This window comes from Bolinopsis microptera, chromosome 6 (assembly GCF_026151205.1).
Source record: "Bolinopsis microptera isolate Bmic1 chromosome 6, MBARI_Bmic_1.0, whole genome shotgun sequence".
Classification (NCBI taxonomy): Eukaryota; Metazoa; Ctenophora; class Tentaculata; order Lobata; family Bolinopsidae; genus Bolinopsis; species Bolinopsis microptera.
In genome coordinates, this window is record NC_087077.1 from 7,387,823 (window position 1) to 7,395,107 (window position 7,285).

The 7,285-nt window shown below is 37.9% G+C and overlaps 1 long non-coding RNA gene across 1 annotated transcript; it reads right to left on the minus strand.

Annotated features, from left to right (window-relative positions):
* Positions 1-6,388: 6,388 nt before the first annotated feature.
* LOC134817313 (uncharacterized) lies at positions 6,389-7,067 on the minus strand. Its single transcript, XR_010160522.1, has 2 exons — positions 6,959-7,067; positions 6,389-6,787 (listed from the first exon to the last, which is right to left on the minus strand). It is a non-coding gene; the product is annotated as an uncharacterized LOC134817313 (long non-coding RNA).
* Positions 7,068-7,285: the final 218 nt, after the last annotated feature.

Consider the following 7,285-nt stretch of genomic DNA (forward strand, 5'->3'; position numbering starts at 1 on the left):
TTTTCAAACAATTTTCTAACAAAGCGCCCGCAAAAGTGTTCAGTGAAACTGAAAGCCGCGCGCGCATGTTGCGCGTTACGTTTAATTTGTCCTCAAATTAAATGTAGTTTTCTTTCTACTATAGCTAGTAGCTACTATCAGCAGTTATATTTGATCTAGTCACAGGAGTGCAAAGAAACTGCTGCTAACTGCAGCAGTTATCAGCAGTTTCTTTGCACTTTGGCCCTCCTGTGTAGTGGATAGGCCGGCCACGCTATAATCAACTTAATAACACCAGAATGTCTGTGTGTCGGGTATATTATAGTCAACGGGTACTGAAATGAGCTTAACTAGAGATAGCTGCCCGGCGGGTTGTTAGTGACTTCTAAGATGAGCTGATAGTGCTGGTACATAAATTCGGTAGCCCAAGATAAATGCGGTAGCCCAAGATATATTTAAAAATCATGTTTTAAAAATAAATATCTCAAAAACTATGCACCCCATACTGCTTCATGCACCCCATGTACTGCTTCATAGCTTGTATAATGTATATTAATATGGCTATTCTGCTGTTGTGGTTATCTTGAATGTCCTACAATATTCAGGAGCTGAGATGGATAGAAAAATCATATATTTGCGCCTGAGGGCAGTTTAGAAATTTTACCACAGCTAGGACAGGGTTGGACTACTAATAAAAGTGGGCACCCAAAATCAAATTATTCTAGCCCAGAATGACCTTTAGACCTTAATACGAAGGACACTGTGTCGAGTAAAAATTTATACATTGATGTGCCTACTTGACTTAACCTAGCTGCTAGGGAAGTTTTTTTTGAAAAGGCCCATGGGTGAATATGGGTTAATGCGCTTCAGTAAATTATATCAGTTTTTCTCATTTTTATCCAAAAGTAAGTCCTGGAGAGTTTCAGCACCTTAATAGTGTCAATATAAACTTACATATTGCGGTAATTTTAAGCCCAAAGTTAAGTTTCTACGGCCTTCAGAAGCTGAGATAAAAATTTCTCACATACGCGCCTAATATGAAATATGGGCGTGGTTCCCCAAGGCTGACTAATGGCTCAACATGCCCAATTAATTGAATTAAGTTACTTATATAACCTATTTAACTTGATTCAGCAGTTTAAATACACACTAAACACCTCCCTGCTGCTAGAGTAAACAACTTCGAATTTTCCGCCAAAAATTGTGTATATGGGCGTGGTCAGGGTGCCACTACACTTTTATTTACCCAAATTTTATTTTATTATGTTCTAGTAATACTGATGGCATCATATCAAGCCATTTAGAGACCCCCATCAAATATTATAGGCAAATTTCAATAATTTTGGGAAAATTTTCCCACGCTTTAAAAAGGGCGTGGTCACGGGTTTAAACAAACATAAAAAATTATCCACCCAAATTTTTTTTGAAGTTGAGACCCTAGGGAGCACAAATAACATCTCAAACCTTCTAAACTCGCTAAGTTGTGCCAGGTTTTGACCAGATACAGGATTAAGTAGTGTAGTAGTGTAGTAGTGTAGTAGTGTAGTAGTGTAGTAGTGTAGTAGTGTAGTAGTGTAGTAGTGCAGTAGTGCAGTAGTGTAGTAGTGTAGTAGTGTAGTAGTGTAGTAGTGTAGTGTCAGAAATAAGCTGAGTTGGCATGTATCATTATCGTTTGTCTGTATAGGCTATCATATTCAATGATTGGGAGATTGTTTATGAACCATTATGAATGTTGATTATATCAGTTATTTAATAAGTATTTATTGTTCAACAGTCAAGCTGCTAGCATAAAAAAGAAGCAGTCAAAATAACTAGGTCGTCACTTCTAGCCGTGTCGATTGTTTGGTAGATTCTACTGAAATCTACGGATTTTATTACTTTTTTACGATACCTAAAATGGTAACTTAATTTAAGGTGAAACCAGATGGCTGTAAGAAATATTTAACTTGAATCGTAAATGTGTCTGGTGTGTTCCTTTCAAGGATTTGATTATAAAGCAAGTATATTTAATAACAATAGTGAATAGAGGATTTTATTTAAAGAGATGACATCGGATCTCACTGTGATTTCTAATGGGCTAACTGTGTCCTGTGACAAGAGTCGAGGCGAATTGTGCTTGCTAATGGAGAGATTGCGACATCTATAATATTCGAGGTCAATGAGTCAATCTCAGCGCCGGGAGGACAAATTATCGGAATTTCTGCGTTCAGTGTTCGATATCCATAATTTGAAGTACCAGTTCCCTCTGTTAATTTTTACACCAACATTATCGATTAGGCCAAATAGAGATGCCAGTCACCTGCTCTCGATTTCTAATCAGTCGGTGGGACTTTGTTTTTAACAAAATGGTGAGTCACCGCAGTGATTGGTGATAATTGGTGAATTTTACTTGGATTACAACTACTATGGAAGTATGGATGCAGTTTGTTTATATTCGCAATCTAGCTTTACCCTCACATGCCATGACATGTGAATCGTCAGATGAGTTGTAGGTTCACAGTTCACGCAATATCTGTTTTTGCTTCTCGCTTCTGGATTGATGACTGATCAACATTCTCTCGGCTCTCCCATGGACGGATGGTATATGGAACATTTAAAATTTAAATCCCTCAACAATTTTTTTGAATTATTTATACCCAAAAAACAGTGATATCTGAGAAGTACAACATTTTGTACTAGCAAGGTTTTCAAACAATTTTCTAACAAAGCGCCCGCAAAAGTGTTCAGTGAAACTGAAAGCCGCGCGCGCATGTTGCGCGTTACGTTTAATTTGTCCTCAAATTAAATGTAGTTTTCTTTCTACTATAGCTAGTAGCTACTATCAGCAGTTATATTTGATCTAGTCACAGGAGTGCAAAGAAACTGCTGCTAACTGCAGCAGTTATCAGCAGTTTCTTTGCACTTTGGCCCTCCTGTGTAGTGGATAGGCCGGCCACGCTATAATCAACTTAATAACACCAGAATGTCTGTGTGTCTGTGTGTAATTTCCGAACGGTTATACAAAATAAAACGGTAATAGTTATTGACGGATGCTACTCGTCTAAATTTCTTCGAAGTAGCGCCCGACGGCAAGTGCTACGAAGTAGCGCGCGCGCCGGGCCAGACCATTAACAATGGTCAATAATAGTTACGGGACTGGTTTTTTCGGTATAGTGCTGACAAAACTCTGACGAAGCCCATAAGCAAATTTCTTAAAAATCGGCCGGTGGTAAGTGGTTTAATTGATGATTTTGTGACATAAATGGATGGGAGAGAGAACGAGGAGGATAACATGTACCGTAATTAGTTTAGCCCCACGTAATACTATAAGCTTAGAGCTCACTCTTGCGGACGCTTTGTTTCAACTGTAGGGAGATTTGATCATACTTTCATAAGACAGCGTTATGCGTGATATCAAATATGAAATATATAATGCGGTTGTATACTTTTACATTGCAACTCTGACAGTAAAGTCACGGCCGAAGGCACGGGTTACACTAGTAGCTATATATTGCTGTATTAAAGCTCAAAGCTATAATGTGCTCGCTAGATCAGGACCACTAAGAAAGATTTTATAAATCAGATGAACGTTTAGCTCAGATTTTAATATGATTGATTTTGTTAACTCTCTTTATAACTCATTGCAGCTGGTTGTACAACAAAAATACTTTCCAACTTAAAATAGCAATTCGATTTGAAAAATCGCTCACAACTTTCCGAAAGGACTTTAATGTTTAAATTAAAATACTCCCGTTTAACCGATTTGCCGAATTTGCACACTGTATGGCACACAGCATACGCCATTGTAAAATAGGAAATATTCATGCATTGTAAAAATAAAATGTTTACTATCAACTATATCGTAAAGTTAAACCTGTCCCCGTTTTCTCTGATGCCTGATATCATGTATTAATATATACAGGGTGGCCCATAAGTGACTACCCACACGCAACCTCTTAATAACTCACGTAATTCGTCTCCAAATTGCACCAAAATTTCAGAGATTATAGATATGGGTCAAACTTAGATTTCCTGAAAGTTTCGTAAGCCACGCCCAATTACAGTGGGCGTGGCGTGACACTCCCTCTTTTTCACTATTGTCTTCATAAAATGAGAACGCTTTAAGCTAAGAACTCAAAATTTTTTGCACACATTTGGCTTGATAATTGAAAACTTTTCCCAAAGTTTCAAGTTCATTGGTTAAAATATGGCTAAGTTATGACCATTTCAAAACTCATCGGATACGTGATCCGAGCACTCAGTCAGTGATCTCGTCACTTGGTTAATGGCCTGTTTGGCTCACATGCACCGCTTGATTGGTTGCAGCCTGCTTATGGGCCGGCCTATACAGCTGACAGCACCTAAAACGCTATCACACGAATTTATGGTGGTGTCACCATTTCAGGGCTTTGTTAGCCCTGCTAGTCACAGGTTCCTTACAATCAATAAAAAGGAATGAACCATCCATTGAATCATCGAAAATGGTTCACTATCCTCCCTTTACTGCAGAACAACGATTGTTCGTCTACCTGAAGAAAGAAAATGGGGTGTTCTACCCTCAGATTAAACGACAATTTCAGATGAAATTCAACCGACCACCCCCTTGCCGGAAAAGCTGCTTTGACATTCATCACAAGATCAAGTTTACGTTTTCTGCACACGATCGGCGAAGAGTCGGCAGAAGACGAACTTCGAGGACTGTAGAAAACATCACGATGGTTGTTGGTGACGTGATGGACACACCTAAGATTGGCACCCGGAAACGAGTTCCTGCCTTAGACATCAGCAGAACAACCCTTCAGCGAATCCTAAAGCAAGACCTTTCTAACCGGGCCTACCGAATCACAAAGAAACACAAACTTTTGGACCGTGATTTCCAATCAAGGATAGATTTCGCCAACACATTCCTGTCAAAGCAGAATGTGGATCCCTACTTTGAGGTTGATTTCATTTATTGATTTATCCTAAAAATTTGTGTTTTCCTTTCTAGCAAAGTCATCATCGGTATCCAATCAAAGCCTAATGAACCTCATTAATACACGCTAACGCCTTACTCTTGATCAGATTGGGTGACGAGATCACTAATTGAGTGCAAATATCACTGACTGAGTGCTCGGATCACATATCCGATGGATTTTAAAATGGTCATAACTCAGCCATATTTTAACCAATGAACTTGAAACTTTTGGAAAAGTTTTCAATTATCAAGCCAAATGTGTGCAAAAAATTTTGAGTTCTTAGCTTAAAGCGTTCTCATTTTATGAAGACAATAGTGAAAAAGAGGGAGTGTCACGCCACTCCCACTGTAATTGGGCGTGGCTTACGAAACTTTCAGGAAATCTAAGTTTGACCCATATCTATAATCTCTGAAATTTTGGTGCAATTTGGAGACGAATTACGTGAGTTATTAAGAGGTTGCGTGTGGGTAGTCACTTATGGGCCACCCTGTACGATATCATATAAGAGTAAGACGATGCCGCTGGTCATGATAGATCTCGGTTGGGGCTTCATTCATACGGTGAAGCTGTGGAGGAGGGCAACAGATCCCTATGTCGCGTCGATAATGGGTATCTTAAAGTCTAGATTTAATTTTATGCACGGATGATACTGTATTTGGAAAAACTTATTTTAATTTTGATAATCGTGTCCTCAACTTTCTCGTAGTCGTAAGCGCATGCGAAAATCTACGTCAAGCAATTGGAGCCTGAACCTTTACATTTTCTGGAGATACAGGTAACAGGTCTTCGGAACCGGACCTTTTGGCGAAGAATAAACATAGTTAATACCTCGTTCAAACTCCAATCGAGGGACATTGAAAATAAAAAGTATATACTTATAGCGTTATAATTTTTTAGTATTTTGAGTTTTTCGATACACTCAATAAGATTAAGAAGTGTCGTTATTTTGATAGTTTGTCTCTGTGCTCTGTTTTACTTTTATTTTAGTTAGTCCACATTAAAATTATTGTTGTTGTTTGGACGGTGCCGGCAGTTCTAATGACCTATTTACAAAAAATATAAAGTTCTATACTATACATAATTATATAATATGTATTTGAAAAATAACTGCACCCAAATTTAAGTATCCGAAACGCCGGCCCTTGACTAAACATATGAAACAAATCAACTAAATCAAACCAAGATCCTGAAATCTAGTCAGCTTCTGAAAATTATTTATTACCCCTGCAAGTAGTTCCTTTTAGTTTTCGTCCACTCAAAATCACCACAAAATATAAGTATAACTAATACTATACCATTCTCATTATGATTAACTAATATTACTTTTCATCAATGTCCAGCTCTGCAGCTGCTTTTTTCTTGAGATCCAGCAAAAGTTCGTACTTGGGGGAGGAGGTTTGAAAAAGCCTACGGGGAGGGGGTTCCGGGCCTCAGAAAAAAATTTGACTTTTCAACCAAAAAAAACCAAGACAGAATAATTAAATGAAATAAGAAATGAATACATCGATAGATATATCGATAAATAACGAACAAGGCAACGATGGTATATTACCATTATTTAGAACCAAAAGAAAATGAAAGTATCAGAGCTAAGACACAGTTTTCTTTGAATTATATATATATATATCTCCACTATAATTATATATCCACTATCCAGTGATCACCAATCACATTAACGAAACTCCAGCTCCCATACAGTCGACCCCAGTTGGAATGGTGCGCCCGTCGCAATTTATTAGCGAAACGCTTCTGATGTATGGGGTGGCATCAGGGCACGTCATAAAGTCTGCAGTATGGCCGGTACCAGCGTGATGCCTCAGGCAGGCACACACGTTGTCATACAGGATGTCGTTCACTGTGGGGGTTTCAACCTGCAAAAAATAGGATGGTAAATTAATTTGTAACCGCATAAATGGTGTTTATTAAAGTATTTTCAATTCCAGAATCCAGAACAAAACGTTGATCTTAAACTTTAAAAAAAGATTTAGATGGCTGTATCATGTAATTTCATATATCAAACTTATACTTTATCATGAGCTTACCACGTGGGTCGGTTGGTTGCTTTTCTTTTGAAAGCAATTCTCTTCCCCCATTACGACCGTCATCATCAGTAATAGGATCAACTTTTCCATCGAAAAGAACATAGCTCTTCCAACTTCCAAGTATATAAGTTATGAAATCCCATATGCATATTTAAAAATGAAATACGGCTGCATAGTGACATACTACATATGGTATTTTAGATAAAATCAAATATGTTAAACAAAAATTGAGGACTGGAAAATGCTCACTCATTGCTCAGATTACAAATTTAATTGTATCTTTCTGCTGGCCTAAATGTAAACTATTTATGTCCTGATCACAGACTG